The sequence below is a fragment of the Anas platyrhynchos genome, chromosome 13, assembly GCF_047663525.1.
Source record: "Anas platyrhynchos isolate ZD024472 breed Pekin duck chromosome 13, IASCAAS_PekinDuck_T2T, whole genome shotgun sequence".
Taxonomy (NCBI): domain Eukaryota; kingdom Metazoa; phylum Chordata; class Aves; order Anseriformes; family Anatidae; genus Anas; species Anas platyrhynchos.
Genome location: NC_092599.1, coordinates 172,398 through 189,382, shown reverse-complemented (window position 1 = coordinate 189,382; position 16,985 = coordinate 172,398). Strand labels below are relative to the sequence as shown.

The 16,985-nt window shown below is 41.9% G+C and overlaps 1 long non-coding RNA gene across 1 annotated transcript; it reads left to right on the top strand.

Moving 5' to 3' along the window:
- The first annotated feature begins 411 nt into the window (after nt 1-411).
- LOC140003563 (uncharacterized) lies at nt 412-16,942 on the top strand. The gene is made up of 2 exons (XR_011812449.1): nt 412-550; nt 3,939-16,942. It is a non-coding gene; the product is annotated as an uncharacterized lncRNA (long non-coding RNA).
- The last annotated feature ends 43 nt before the right edge of the window (nt 16,943-16,985 follow it).

Sequence of the window (16,985 nt, the reverse complement as noted above, 5' to 3'; positions counted from 1 at the left end):
CTAAGCTTTTGTAAAGTTTAACCATCAGCCATAAACTCAATAAGCTGCTCAACTCACTAATGTGGAATTAAAACCTTTATGTGGGTGATTTATTTCAGGCACAGATGTGACAAAGGAGGGCATAAAAATTGTAGGTGGCCTGTTTGCCTTTTTTTTTTTTTTTTTTTTTTTTCCTGCTTTTACACTATTAGTGACTAATTGGCATTTGAAACTGGGTGTTGGGGAGGGATTTTTCTGATGCTCCAACAAACATGGGTAATGCAGCAAAAATGAGAAGTTAAAAAAAATGATGTAGTTTTGACAGCTGGCATCTTGGTATCTATTTATTTAATTGGCTGCCTGGTTGTTGTTACTCAAAGCTTGTCTATAATAAGACAAAACTTGCAGACATTTTTTTTTTTTTTTTGATACAGAATGTGTTGGGGAGAGCATTTGAGCAGTACATGACCTGGGTAGGCAGAGACCAATGGATGCAAGTAAAGTGAAGAGATGGGAAGTTCAACCTTTCTGCTCATTTCCAGTTCCTGACTGGCCTCTGAAATAACTGAAGGTGGGATCACACAACAGATTGGTTTCTCTCTCCTTTGTCTCTCTCTCTCTCACACAACCTTAGCAAAGATAATGCAACAAATAAGTTTGTAAGGCATGGAAGAAAACCATGGAAGAAGGTTCGCTTAACTTCAGCATCGTGTTTCATAAATAGTTGTGGTACTATGGCAGGCCAATAGCTTGGTGTCTTGTTTGTGTTTGGTCAAGTGTTAGATGAAGAGCAGGTGTGCACTATTTATGCCTGCAGCTCTGCAACTGTTTTTTGGTTGTCAAAACTACATGGTTTGTCCTGAGTGCAGATGTGAAGGCTCGAGCTTAGCTCTTGTGGATCACCATCTCCTGCTGTAATCAGATCTTGCTGACCAAGTTCTCCCACATTGCCAGAGCATGGAGTAAATTCTTTAAAATATACTGACTTCCACATCACTAAATAGAGACTTAAATGTTTTTTACACCAAAGATTTTTTGGGATAAATAATCCATGCTGCCTGCAGAACATATGGTCCTGAAGTACTCCAGATGGGTTTGGACTGCTGAAGTTGTAAATTACATTTTCCCAGCCAGAATTAGGCCACATTATGGGAATGTGTTTTTTACTCCCAGATTGTCAGTATCTGTTACGGAGAGGCAGTGAAGGGGATCTTCATCACAGCTGCTGTGTTTGTTTCCTTGAGGCGGCAGCCCATGACAGGCCCTTATTTTGTTCCACAAGATGCAGGATACTATTAGTAGGCTTTTCAGAGGCAGAGGTAGCTGTTCTTGATAGGAAAACTGATTCTACAGAACAGCACGCTTCTGTGATGAAAGACCATGATGGCTATTGCTGCCGGTAGCCTTGCAGGATAGTCCTGCTTCGTGTATGTCCCTCCCTTGGGTCTGCTAGGATTTTCATCCAGTACCTAAGGAGGGAAGTGTGGCCATGCTGGTCAAACCAGGGGTCTGCCCAGCCCAGTGTCCTGCACCCCAGAGTAATGAACACAGATGCGTGAAGAGTGTAAATAGGTAACAATCCCCTCCCCCCATTCCCAGGATGATTTCCCATTCAGCATGGATCTATGGCTCCAGGATTTCCTAGAGTCAGAGGTTTTTTTTTGTTTGTTTTTTTGTTTTTTTTTTTTTTTGTTTTTGTTTTTCTATGCAGATTTATATTTATGTTTCAGATTTACTTAAACTATTGGCATTCACCTGCCCTGTGGCAAAGAGCTGTGAGATTTAATTACATGAGCTGCATAGAACCATGTCCTTTTGTCTGCTTGGACTTTGTGAAGAGAACTCATACACTCAATTGTCAAGACACTGCATCTTTGATAAATACTTGTGCTACTTTGCTCAGGTCTGAGGCAGAGTCCTTTTCTTCCACCATCTTTTCCCATTGCACACTGTCATAGAACGCATATTCATTTGCTCCCTCACAGATGACATTTAGACTCAGGTTTATTAACTTTACTGTCACTGCTTTAACAAGGCTAGATCATAGGGCATCATAACAGAAATCCAATATTTTACATGCAGTAGAGGGAGATAGGGAAATGTCTTTTCACAGCCCACTGCTATTGCAGTGCCTGACCCTCACACGGAAATATTTTTAGCAAATGAAAATGGATTGTCCTGTCCTCCCCAGATCTTAGAAGTCCATGAGTATCTCTTCCTGATTTCTTTCTTCCCTTCCTCCCCCCTGAAGATTTATACATTTGAGTAAAATAACGCAGCATCTCTTAGATATTGAGAATTAGCCTGCATGGGGAATAGGTAGACATCCACACCAATAAAATGTTGTTTCAGTGATGGTAATTTTCTGTTCCATAGTAATTTATCACACTCACTGGAGAGCACTTTGTGATGAAGACACTCTGTCAAATGCTTTGCCAGCGTTATTGAAAGGTAAAATGCAAAAAGCTTCCAGATAAAGCAGAAAAATGTTATAATTGTTTTCACAATCTGTGTGATTAACTGTCTTTATTGCATATGTATATTGCACATAGTATTACTTTATTTTATACATTGGTTTCTTTCTGAGGATCTCTGTACCCCCAGAACTTTCAGTGTTAAATACAATAAATATTCTATGTGAACAATCACTAAAGATCACACTTAGGAGCATCAAGAGGATGAATTTAGCCCATAGGAATAGTCATGAGAAATCATTTATTCTGTGACTTTTTAGTTCCTAAAAGGGCCAAGGACCCCAGCAGGCTGAAGAAACAAACTCTGCTCACTGTCATTCCCTTCATTTGCAAACTTGGACTTCACTGATGTCATACCCCACCCCAAAAGCATGTCCCTGTCCCTTTTTCTATCCCTGCCATGTTCACCCTCCTTGCCATAGCTGCAGGAGCTTGATGATGTATTTGTCAGTGCATATTGGATCCAAGGCCCCATGTGCACCAAACTGAGAAAAATGGAAAATTTTTCCTCATGGAAATAAGAGTGATGGAATTCCACAGCTCTTAAGAACTTCCTTGTGTGGGTAACATAGCCTGATGATGACAGTGCCCAGATGATAGAGGCCCACTGTAGAAGCTAATTTTTGCCTGCATTCTTGCCACCCACACTCTGAAAGAGTAGCACTGCTACCCACCTCAGTGCTGGTCTCCTTTCCAATGGCCTCGAGAGCTAGGTGTGATGAACTGCATAGGTTTGGCCCAAAGCCATTTAAAGCACACTCCTTTTGGGGAAAAAAAAAAAAAAAAAAGTGTATTTTTTCAAGATCTAGTTAATGTCCATTAAGATAGGTGATTCACACATACAGTATTTGCCTGCATAGCCTTCCTCTCCTTGAGCAATGTGGTTGGTCCCCTGGTACAGCCAGTTTGCCCAGAGCCTTCTCTCCAGTTCTCACTGCAGTATGAGGCATTCTCAGATATGGGGAAGGTACATTCAAGAAGTTGCAGTTGACTCCAAAAGCTACATATGTCTTAGCTGGAGTTATAACTTAGGAGGTAAGTGTCACATGCAGACAGGAGAAATGTTGAGACAAATGGATCACAGCATATTCTGACCTAAAAGAAGCCACAAGTTTCTGCCTTTACTTGTGGCCAGCAGTCCCTTCTTTCCTCTGTCATCTCTGCATCTGGCTCATGAGACCCCACAGTGCAAAGGCAACACTACCCTAGAAAAATCATCTTTTTCATGTGTCGGAGCTGTGTGAGGAGGTACCAAAAAACAAACAAACAAACAAACAAACAAACAGCTGTTTGCACTGCTGATATCATGCAGGTCTGAGGTCAAAACCCAACCAGGAACGCAAGGGAGATGACAGTCGTAGAAGTTCTCGTACCAGATCAGTGTGCTTTCCAATCACCAATGCACAGCAGCCAATGAGACTGTACTTTGAGATTGCACTTTGACAATGGTAGTACCTTAACTGATGTTTTGTTTATTTATTTTAGATCATAGACTCATAGCGTATCTCAAGTTGGAAGGGACCCAGAAGGATCATCGAGTGCAACTCCTGGCTCCACACAGGTCCACACAGGTCCTTTCTGCAGGGCTGCTCTCCAGCCTCTTGTCCCCAGGTCTGCACGTACAGCCAGGAACGCTCTGTCCCAGGTGCACAATACAGCACATGATCTTGTTAAACTTCATATTTTTGGTGTTTGCCTAGCCCTCAAGATCTCTCTGCAAGTTGTGAAATGGGATTCATACTTTTTCTCAACTGTACTATAGTACTGTAAAATAATATATGCTTTAAAAAAAGTTTTTGCAATCAGGCAGGCCTGACAGCCCTGATAACCACCATTCACCGCTGATAGCAAATCAGTGATTGAAATCCACAGTTTCTACCACTACAGCTTGTGCTGTAGTGTGCCATTTCAACAAACATTTTTCTTATGGCAGGTATTTTTGGTATTTTTGTGTTCTTCATTCTATTTAAAGATACCTGAAGAATAAAAAAAAAAGGAGGGGAGAGGTAGGGATAAAGAGTAACAAGGGGAGTAACAAAAAAAAAAAAAGAGTAACAAAAAAAAAAAGAGTAACAAAAGCCATGGCCTATTTCAGACAACTGTTTATTTTCCCTTGCACTCCCTTGACCATACATTGTCAGACCTCACAGGATATGTCTAACAGCTGAATAATAATTGAGAATTTTGGCATGGAGAGCAACTTATAGTCTGATGGATAGTTTATGGCACCAATTTTCTTTCCTGCTGATACTAACAAAACATGGTAGCGAAAATAATCAGATGAAGCCAAGAATAAAATCAGCACACCAAGCTGCCAGCCGGGGCCTCTTGTCAGCCCTATGCCCTCCTTCAATTACTGAAACATAGAGGTGATTTCCAGAAATGCTAGGACAGGGCTCACACAAAGAAAAGTGGAGCTTTTCCCCAAAAGTCCTGAGCACTCAGTCTCTCTTGGGCTACTGTAGGTAGTCAGTGTCTTTATGGAGGACCTCAGTATTCCCAAGGATGGGGCTTTGCAGGGGTGTGCGCATTAGCCATTTACTCTCTGCACCACAAACATTTGCTCTTTAAAGATGTGTTTATACCAACTCCTGATGATTCGCTTTTTCAGCAACATTTAAATGTACAAATTAAAAGGATATAGTCAGCATAGAAATAACATGAAGGGGTGTAATTCAGGACAAATTCCAAACCTACAGATTCAACTGAAAATCCAGGAAGTATTTAAAACAAATCCTGAAAACACAGGAAAAACAAACAAACAAAGAACCACCTTAGTGGCTTTCATTGGTGTTTTTCTTGCTGCCTCATTCCAACCCTTCACATCTTAGAAAGAGCTCTTGCCTTTGGAATATAGTTCTGTGCAGTGATTCATGCCTTTTAGACCGAGCCTATGTTCCTCTACACTCTCAGTGTCCAGAAAGGACATTCAACTCTTCTGGAAGGCACAAACTGCACAGCCTTTTCAATCAGAATTTTGATCAGTGGTGTGTTTCCTTTCCTTGTTACATAGACTTTGAAAATTAATGAACAAACACACAAAACACTACCTAATGATTGTGTTCTTTAATTAGAAATAAAATAGCAAACTAAAAATAAGCACTCTGGGGTTTTCCAAACAATTACATTTTTCTTCCTTCAGAAAATTCTAAAGCTAAATTCCCACTGCAACAGGTATCTGATCTGCTTATTGGCAGTATCATTTAGAGCAGCTTTCCATGCCATCACCAGTTGGCACTGGTTCCACTGTACTGGTGCACCTACTGGCTGACCTACCAAAGCAAAAGTCCTCTTCTGCTCACTCTAGATCATCCACAGCCAGTCTCTTCCCAATGCACTAGAATCTTGTGACACGGAGACATTGCATTCATTCAGTCCCCTACAAAGCTCTGCTGAGGCCTCATGTTCCTGACTTGACTCATCTCCTGTTAAGTTGCCTGCTAAGAGGATACTATTGTGTGGGTGCAGATGAGGGATGGACACACGGGAAAATGAAGACAAGACTTAAAAAGGCAAAGATAAACAAATTCCCAAAAGCTTCAAGTCTTGCATAAATTTCAAATTCAGTTGTGGCAGCCAGTGAAAGAGAAGTTCTCTCAGGTATGTTGTAGATCTTGCACCTATCCAAACTACAAGGGATAACTCCACAGCAGACTCTTCCTTCTCTTACTACTACAAATTTTCTCCAGATTTCTCCTGTGTCTCTCAGAAAGGCTATTCTACAGGGACAGAACAGAGATGCAGGAAGAAGAGCATTCACAGCTGCTTCATGAGTAGAAAGTCCAGAAAGTGAAGATCCAGAGTTTTCAGCATAACAATATCCTCTTGCCCATGAGAAGCATGAAGTGGTAGCTCTTCTTACCTGTCTTAAAGCACCAAATCAGAAAGTGGGATCCAGGCACATCATGTGAGCACAGGGTCACGGGTCTGGTGCGCCAAGCCCCAAGGTCCTCACAGTAAGGTTTTCCATCAGTTGCCTCACTGATGCCCTGATGCATCTGATCCTTTTCTCCTGGTCTGTTTAGATGTGGCTGGACCCATGACTTCCTCACACAGTGTGGTGCTGACCTCACATGAGCCCCTGTCACACAGTACTTCCGTTACTAAGCATTCAAACCAAAGTCACTGGGCAGCTATGCTTTGTAACAGTTTTGTGTCTTGTATGCAGTGTCTATAAACAAGTGAGCAAGTATCTATCTCTGCCCTCCAAGAGATGAGATCAGGTATCATTACAGAGTAAAAAAGAAAAAAATTTCTAAGTAGAAACCATAAGCAAAAATAACCAATCAACCAAGCCCCAAACAAAAACAAAAACAAAACAAAACAAAACAAAAAAACGTATTTGCTGGAGGAAATTGGAATGACACTTGGTCTGCATGTCCATAGTTTATGTTCTGCTGGGGTCACATTTCTGAGCAACTGCTATGTACACTGAGAGGACACATATAATTTAAAACAAAGACAGACATTTGCTGCCTAATCCTCTAGGCAGGAACTGCAACCTGTTCCTCTTCTCAGATGAGATAACATCCTACCAGGAGTTCTCAGGCAGCTGTGCTGATGGTGTTCCAGTGCAGATGCTGTTGAAGCTATGCCAGTGACTCATCATGTTATCTTAAGTGATAGCTTCTTGTAAAATGGATAAAATGGTATTTATCTATTCCTGTAATGCATGGTGAGATCTATGCTGATACAGAATTAAAAGGAACACTTAATTTATTATTGTAGGACAACTAAAAATGACTAGGACTTCACTGAGGCTTCTGGTAGTAGTACATGGTTTTAGGTCACTGTCAGAGCAACGTATATGGAGAAGAAGACAAGATGTGAAGAATAACACATGAATTAATGAGAACAATAAAGGAGATAGGATAGGAGAGAGAACCAACGCACACTGGGGTTTACTGAGCACAGTAAGTTCTTTTTTCAAATGTATTCTTTCTGAGAAGTTATAAAATCAGCCTAACTTCCACAGAACCCGTAAAGGGTGAAGAGTGAAACTCTGTAAAGCTAATGCAGGCTGATAGCTCTGAATAATTATCAGGCTGATAGCTCTGATAAACAGAGTCTGTTACAGAGGTACTTGCGGTCATACTTTGCAGGTAGACAAGGAACAAATACATGCACATTTTCTGGGACTATATTTAAAAAAAATTTTTTTTTGAGACTTTCTCAACTTTCTTTCATTTTTTTTTCAAATTTTCAGAGGACACTTGCTGTACTATTATTAAATCATACTTGAAAGAGGCCACCAGGCTCAACTATGGACCTGGACTTACTTGTGTAAACATTTTGTGATTATTACTGCCTTTCTTTAAGTGTATAGTGAAGCCTCTGTGAGTTAAGTGCCTTTCAGGATGCATTGGATCTTGACCCAATTAAGTGGAACATTATCACTTGGGACCTGTGGAATAGTGCATTAGTAGATATGACATCCTTTTGTTTGTATTTTTATTGCGTTGCTTTGTAGGACAGTTTGTGGAGGTTCCAGGGTTGCTGAAGGATCTCTAATTTCACAGGTAGAAATGCCTTAGTTATTATCTTTCACATCTTGCTTTGTTTTACTTATGACTGTCTTGATAAAACAGAATGAAATTTCTCTTGCAGTGAACCAGAAAGAGAGCAGTGGCCTTAGCGATAGGGATTTCTGCTATCAGGGAAGATCTGGACATCTAAACAGTGATGCTGTGCCTTGGCACTACTGCTTTTTCCATTTGAGAGCTAATGGCTTCAATTTCCTGCAATCCAGCTATCCCTCTGGGTACTGATTATATCTTGGGTGTAATGTAATGAGATGCTCAGCTACAGCAATTCTTGTCACTACAGGTAAACTTATCTCAAGATTAACAGCTGGAAGCAAAGTTTTAAAGCTCCATTCTCAGGATCTTTGAGGTTTTTGTTGTCCTTCTTTGAAGCACAGTTATAGATTGGGCATATCGTATATTACCATCATAAGGAAAAAAATAACTTTCTAGAAGCAGGAAAAGCAGCTGGCAGTTGCATTAATGGTTGTGACAGAAGTTTTATCAACTTGAGGAGTAGGTGTTTTTTTCCCAACACCAAAATGTAGGCAATCACACTCTGGATTGGAGTGACTCATTGTGATTGTAGGAGATTTATACTGACAAAGAACAGTCAATTTATCAGTTCATGTGCATATACATCAAAATGGTAGTTATGTTACTGTTCTTGGAGTACAGGACATACTACCAAATAGGATCAGGGAAATGTATTTTAGATACTTATTCCATAGTTTAGATTTTTTGTCCATTCTATTTTTTTTCTATGCTGTTCATGTGATCGCCATCTTATTTTGATGTTAGAGGTTGCAAAGACCTGTTATGTTCTGCCAGAACATACCTGGCCTTGGGAAAATCTATTAATTGACTTGCAAGAAAAATATGACCTCCAGAAAAAAAGGAAACATCAGAACTGAAATGTGCTAAATATGAACAACTGTCTGAACTACAATGGGTGATCCATTGTACCACTGCTGCCCTTTCTGGGAGTTGTAGTTTGTGATCTCATCTTTGTCATCTTTTCAGCGTTGCAGGCTCATGCTGCAGAACAGTTCTCATATCAAACTGAAATCTGCTCTTGACAACAAGAGGCAGAACTTCACAGTATGACCATGGAAGATGAAATCCCTGTTTGACTCCTAGAGGAGATTAGGGCCATCTAGTTTTGCAATACATTCTTTTTCAGCCAACTGTCTTCCAGATTTTCTGTTAATTAAAAGTTTTTCATAAAGAATGACATTTTCTGTAAAAACCTGCACTAGTGGAAAAATGTTGACCAATCCTATTTAATAACCTCCATATGCTTCATTTTCTCTGTAAGGAAGATGACTGCCCTGATGATTGCACTGAGGAGCAAAGTGCATTCATTTGAACTTCAAATGCAAATTCTTACATATGTCTGGAGAAACAGTTTTTGCCCTTGCAGACTTGTGTTTGGTGTTCAAGCAGGAACTTGATTGTCAGTGGTAATCCTGCAAGTGTGCTTATGTTGAACATATCTCCTGATGTTGAATGCCCTTTTGTTTTCAGCAAAAACTGCTTTTCTCTCATTATTTCTGCCGAAGGTACCAGAACAATCACAGTTCTAATGATTTCCTTGTCTATCTGACTTTCCTTATACAGGAACATATTAGAATAAAGAAAAAATCAGAAAGCAGTTCAGTGATAAAAATACCTATCACAAGGAAAGCAAAACTGTAATGAAATCCGCACATGCTCTAACCAATCACTTTTGAAAAACACAAATCATCCTGAGGGAGAGAAAGTTTCACTCCAGTGTGTACACAGAGTTGTCAAAAATTCCCAAAGCAGGAACAAACCCCCATATATCCTGTTTATGGCCATGACTTACAGACAGGCTCCTCCTCCCTCCATTACTTCCTTTAATACAAAAGCATTTTAACTATTAGCAAAGTTCCAGCCTGTGTCATGACACTCAATTATTCACATCAACGAAGAGAGACATTGATAGACTGCCCAGGCATTAATGCATTTTAGGGCTGGGGCTCCTGGCACTCTAGTAATGTATTGGAACCAGCATAGCAGACCAGCAGAAACCTGGGGACTTTACCTATAATACATGTGCCACGCATAATCTGCCGTTACCTGAAACATAAACTGGATAACCTACTTCCTTAGTCCCTGCGGAGGTTGTTCACCGAATACAGTCACACAGGGTTATTCTATATATTTATCAATTTGTGTGGTGATGCATTCATTGGAGAAATGCTGTTGCAGCACAAGTACAGATAAACCAGAAAATGAGATCAAGGCAGTCTGTGCAAAACTCGGATGTATCTCGAACTGAGGTGCTCAGAAAAAAAATCCCTGCGTGCTGTATTGCTCTGTACTGCCTCTTCCTTCAACAGGAATACTGAACCTGTACCACTGCGAGAGCTGGAAGACAAATAATATGAACGAGTAGGACAAGTATGAAGTAGTTCATGTAATACACAATAAATGTTTGTTCATTGTCTTTTGTAAAAACAAGGAGTTCTGTTTGAGGAATGGGAGTTGTGAAAACTCCATGCTGAAGTAAGGAGCTGTATAATGCTTGGCTAGACACTATGAAAATTCCTTTGCTTAATGTAACAAAAAAGAGAACCCTCTCCCCTTCTCTCCTTCTGCATCTCAGTAGCCTCTTTTGTTCAAAAAACACTGCTGCAAAGTTCATGTAACCATCTCCTGATAAGTTGTTAAACTAGTGTATCAACACCCTGCCTCCCTGTCTCACGCTGGGCCAACATGACCAAATAAAGAAAGAAGTTGAACCACAACGCCGAGGAAGACTACGGCCTTCATCTTCACGACCACCAGAGGGACAGAGACGACCCCCTAGCAACAGTGCGCGCAGTCGCAGAACATACCCGGACGTGCTGCGTAATCCTGAAATCACCAAGATATAAAAAGGGACCCTGGGGGGGGTGAGGTGCGCGCCGTTGGCGGAGCCGAGACTCCCCGGCCGCCCAGCGCTGTTTTGCTTGCTGTTGCTTACTCAATAAATTCCTTTCTATTATTAAAGCAATGCTCTCTGAAAAATTAATTAAGAGGGAGCTTATAACAAATTTGGTGCCGTGACTCGGATGAAGGCAATCTGATTGAAAGACCTTCGGAGGGGGCGCCCCGCTGATTTCAGCGGCCTTCGCTAGGACTACTTTCATTCAAATCCTTCACCGACGAACCCTAAATTCGGCAGCAAGCAAATAAAGCCGGCAACCCCTAGTAATCTTTGTGCACGAAGACCGAACGAAGACTCAGGAGTGAGTAAGTATAGGCCGGTGATCCGTTCGGTTGGGGTTGGGTATCCTGGAGCGTAGCGTTGTGAGACGTCCAATTGCGGACGAAGCGAGTGCGGACCCCTCGGTAGTGCGGTTCCCACATCCCGCGAGGGACTGGGCCACGAAAAGGGGGAAGCGATTTGTGCGTGTGTGTGTGAAGGCGCTCCAGAAGATGGGACAGAAGAAGAGTAAGCCTTCTGGTCCCATGGGCAGGGTAACGTCTGATGTTAGGTTACCCTGGGATTAATGATTAAAAATTGGCAGGATTCCCCTTTTAGGCGGGGAAGCAATAAAGTAAAAATGATACATTATTGTGTTGAAGTTTGGGGTGGTAAACAGATTCGAGGAGACCACCTTTACTGGCCTGTATTTGGGTCCTTTGAAGATTGGGTTTGCCAGGCCCTAAATATTTATGTAAACTCAAAGGAACCTTTTAGTTTGGAAGAAAGTGAATATGGACATTTGTGGATCAGCTTGGAAACTCAAGCCGATTTATATCCTCTAAAAGAAAAAGGAGGGGATGGGAGGCAGAAGAAAAACCGAGAATTAGAGATCCCAGCCCCACTGTCTCCCTATATTTCACCACCACCACCTGCAGCCCCTCCGACTCCCGGGCTTCCTAATCCGCAACCCCAGGGAGACTCTGATAGCGACTCTGACTCTAGCGTTCAGGGACCAGTGACTAGGAATATGTGGCCATCCCCATTAACTCCGGGGACGTCCGAGATTTTAAGAAAGAGACAGGAGGAGGGTAAGCGAGCTTTAATGGCAACTGACACAATGTTTCCAGCTGCTGAGGAATGATTGTAACTGGAATAATAACTGTACATTGTATATTGTATATATAAAAGCCCGGGCATTTTTGTTAAAGTGTTCTTTTATACATATGTTAATATGTAAATATGAAAATATAAGAACTGCCATTGAGGTGTATGTTTAAGGGAACAAAATTTTCCCAGGCATATTATCGGTTCATCAGGTTTAAATGTTCCCAGTGTAATTGTCTACAGGCAGTTAATTTCCAGTGGTCTGATTTTACTTGTGTATCTATATATTGTGGATTTTGGAGGGATTGGGATTGACTAGTAAAGAGCTTCTAGGAAAACGGTGGAATATTAACCACTGCAGATTACAATAGGAAAAGTTCAAAGCAAAGAAATCCCGAGGAAAAGCCTCCTAGGATGTATACTAACACATTGAAGGGATATAGTGGGGTAAGAGGGTACAGAGAGTAAAAGAACCCTTATTAAATATTGTAATCAGTGGTGGCCACTTTATAAACTAGAGGATGGAGCGGAGTGGCTCCTAAATGGAAGTATTAATTATAACACCATATTACAGTCAATGTTGTTTTTGTGGAAAGAAGGAAAACAGGATGAAATGTTGTATATTGATGTTGTTTCAGCATCTTGGAGGGAAAAGGTACGGAATTAAGTTGGCCCCTGACTGAGCCTTTGATGTCGGCATTAGAAAAGTAAAGGCTAGAGAAAGATAAAGTACGTGTTAAAAGGTTTGTTGAAAGTGTTAAAGGTATTCGAAGTTGAATGAGCAGGGAAAGGTGATGTAGGCATTATCTAAGTAACAGTCTAGAAGTTTTGGTATATTTGCATATTTGCTGTGGTGTTTGTTCAGTTTCCCAAGCATCGGGGAGGGGGGAACAGCCTGCTCCACCAGGGGCCTCTCCAGCGGCAGCAGGGGGGCTTCGGCTCCAGCGCCTGGAGTGCCTCCTCCCCCTCCTTCTGCACTGACTTTGGTGTCTGCGGGGGGGGTTCTTGCTCTCCCAACTGCTGTTACTTGTAAAGTATCAGGGATTAAATTAACTAATGAAACCCTAAATGTGATGGGGGTAGAAGGGACTGGGATAACAGTGCCACTTTTGGGGGATACCAAGCTGAGACTAGGGGATAAAATGATCACTGGGCAATTATTGTATGTATCCAAGGCAGAGACTAACTTGTTGGGAAGGGATTTGATGATTAAATTGGGCATTCAACTAGTAAATTGTTAGACTAGAATAACAGTGTTATTAATGGAGTGCTCTCTGGCCCTGAGAGCAAACATACATGTATATTCACCTCTGACTGGAAAGACCCTGAAATGGGTGCGGAAGCAACAATATAGGTGGACAATTTTACCTCAGGGCTATACAGGGCCACCTATCTATTTGGGTAAATTCTAAAAAAGATTTTGGAGCAATTACAACCTCCCAAGGAGGTATTAATGTTACAAATATGTGGATCATTTTAAGGAAAATCGATACTCCCTGATGGGAGAGAAATGCTGAATAAAGTGATAATGAGGCAAATATTAACTGTTTTACATCAGAAGAGTCATTGGGAGGTGCAAGCAATGTGTGATGTTGTTCTAAGAAAGCATGTCTGTGTAGGAATATATACTTTAGGGAAGCACACATGTAGAGGATGTACTACTATATGTCAAAAGGTAAATAAAAAGGCCTTCTGTAACCTATCTAGAGGGGGATGGGAGCCAGGGCTTTGACCTTTCCAAAGTATACAGGTAGACTTTACTGAGTTACTTGTTTGTCCTAATTGACCACGTGACTGAATGGGTGTAAAGCTTTACTGCAAGGATCAAAGCAGGCCTTAGAGATTGAGTGGGATTTTCACAGCCCCTGGCACCCCTCCTCTTCTGGAAAGGAAGAGTGAATGAATGGTGAAATTAAGAAACAACTAACAAAACTTGTGCTGGAAACTAAGGCTTCTTGGGTAAAATGCTTACCCCTTGCACTGTTAAACATATGGACACAGCCCAGAACTGATGTAGGAATTTCTCCTTTTGAAATGCTATATGGTATGCCCTATGACTTGGAACTGCCACTTGATCACCCTCAATTCTAATTAAGACTTGGAAAGAGACTGCTTTAACACCACGATGGGGAAGGCCCCTATGTTGTTTTGCTTACCACAGAAACGGCTATTCGAACTGCGGAGAAAGGATGGACGCATGCCAGCCGTGTGAAAGGACCAATCCGGGAAGGTAAATGGGAGGCAGCTCCAGGCCCTGACGACTTGAAGCTGACACTAAGACGGACTCGATAAGTATTTTATATTATCTGTGTATCGTGGGAAGGGGAGGAGGCCCTGTTTCAAAGGCTCCCTAGTAGGTTCCCCTGAAGAACACTGCTGCTGCCAAGAAGAACCGATACCTTGTAGTTCGCTGCAACCGAACTGACAAGCGAGGCAGAGAAGTGAAAACGGTGGGGGACTGAGGGGCCGACAATTTAGATGGGCTCCAACCACCTCCTACGATACATGGGAGTCAGTATCATCGTTTTGGTCAGCTATGGGTCTGCGCATCCCCCATCAGCCTTTTAAATGGAGCTTGATCAGATGGAAGGATCAATTCGTCATCCAGCAAACAACGACAGCGGGTGCTCCCAGTTTCCGCATCACATTATGTGACCTGGTGTCAGTGCAGCCATGCTTTAACCGATCAGGATTTTATTTCTGCCCAAGTTCTAACCCAGGAAAGGGGTACTGTAATTACCCGAACATGTATTATTGTGCATACTGGGGGTGTGAAACCATTGCTATGGACTGGACACTCGGGGCTGGTCGGAATAAATTCTTACAAGTGGGATATGGGCCACAAGGTTGTAACCAACAAGCAGGTCCCCGTTACAGGTGGTGAGGGCATGGTATAGGGTATACAGGAACCTTCCATGGAAATAAAGAAATTTGCAAGGTTCTATATATAAATATAACAAACTTGGATGATACTAGCTGGGTACTAGGAAAAATGTGAGGTGTCAGATTTTACAAACACAGAACAGATAGGGGAGGACTCATACTAATGAAAAGGAGGATGCTGATAGGCCCCAGGCAGTAGGACCAAATGAGGTATTGTCAGAAAATGTCCAGGGAATCCAGCCTGCGGAAAATACTACACTTCCAACCCTCGGCAGCCCTACGAGCTCAGGTAAAGCCGAGAATGATAACATAGCTGAGAATAACATATGGGGGGGGTCATGAATGCCAGCTACAAATTATTAAACAAAACAAACCCAAATGTAACAAAACACTGTTGATTATGCTTTAGTATAAGGCCTTCATATTATGATGCTATCGGGAATCCTGGGGAGCCCTCCCGCACAAACGAGAACAGCCCTCTACATTGCAGTTGGGGAAAAGACATAAGGGTAACACTAACACAAGTCACTGGAGGTGGTAGGTGTGTGTGCACGGTTCCTAGTGGGAAGTGTCACCTATGTAATATCATGGAGAATGGAAAACAATCAGCCAAGTGGTTAATCCCAGCCAACAACGCTAGGTGGGTTTGTTTGTGAGTGGGCATAACTCCTTGTCTATCACTAAAACTCTTTAATGTGTCTCGTGATTTCTGTATACAGGTGATAATTATACCAAGGATTCTATACCACCCTGAGGATTATATGTACACCCAGACACAGTGGAAAGTCATCATCTGGAAAGATGGGAACCATTCATGGCTCTAACTTTGGCCACCCTAATAATCCTGGGAGGAGCTAGAGTGGGGACCAGGGTAGCCTCATTGGTTAAACAAAATCAAGAATTTACTTCCTTATGCATTGCTGTGGACGAGGACCTGACCCAAATTGAACAATCCATCTCGGCCCTGGAAAATCTATCAGGTTGCTTTCAGAGGTAGTGTTACAAAATCATAGGGGATTAGATTTGTTTTTTTTTTTACAACAGGACGGGCTGTGTGCAGACCCGAAAGAGGAATGCTGTGTGTATGCTGATCACACTGGAGAGGTAAGAGATACAATGGCAAGACCCAGGGAAGGGTTGAAAAAAAAAAGGAAACGGGAGAATGAAGCCCGACAGAGCTGGTACGAATCTTGGTTTAATTATTCACCTTGGCCTACTACTTTATTATCAACAATAACAGGACCTTTGTTGTTCTTAATAATAGCACTAACTTTTGGACCATGTATTTTTAATAAATTGATTGCGATTGTAAAGGGACATTTAGAAGCGGCACATTTAATGCTCATACATGCCAGATACGAGCCAATAAGTACCAATGAAGGAATCGAGGAAACATTAGTTCTTAGTAGCCAGGCATTGCAGAGCTTCAATGAACAAAATGAGTAACTAAAAGAAAAAGGAGGGATTGTAATACACAATAAATGTTTGTTCATTGTCTTTTGTAAAAACAAGGAGTTCTGTTTGAGGAATGGGAGTTGTGAAAACTCCATGCTGAAGTAAGGAGCTGTATAATGCTTGGCTAGACACTATGAAAATTCCTTTGCTTAATGTAACAAAAAAGAGAACCCTCTCCCCTTCTCTCCTTCTGCATCTCAGTAGCCTCTTTTGTTCAAAAAACACTGCTGCAAAGTTCATGTAACCATCTCCTGATAAGTTGTTAAACTAGTGTATCAACACCCTGCCTCCCTGTCTCACGCTGGGCCAACATGACCAAATAAAGAAAGAAGTTGAACCACAACGCCGAGGAAGACTACGGCCTTCATCTTCACGACCACCAGAGGGACAGAGACGACCCCCTAGCAACAGTGCGCGCAGTCGCAGAACATACCCGGACGTGCTGCGTAATCCTGAAATCACCAAGATATAAAAAGGGACCCTGGGGGGGGTGAGGTGCGCGCCGTTGGCGGAGCCGAGACTCCCCGGCCGCCCAGCGCTGTTTTGCTTGCTGTTGCTTACTCAATAAATTCCTTTCTATTATTAAAGCAATGCTCTCTGAAAAATTAATTAAGAGGGAGCTTATAACAG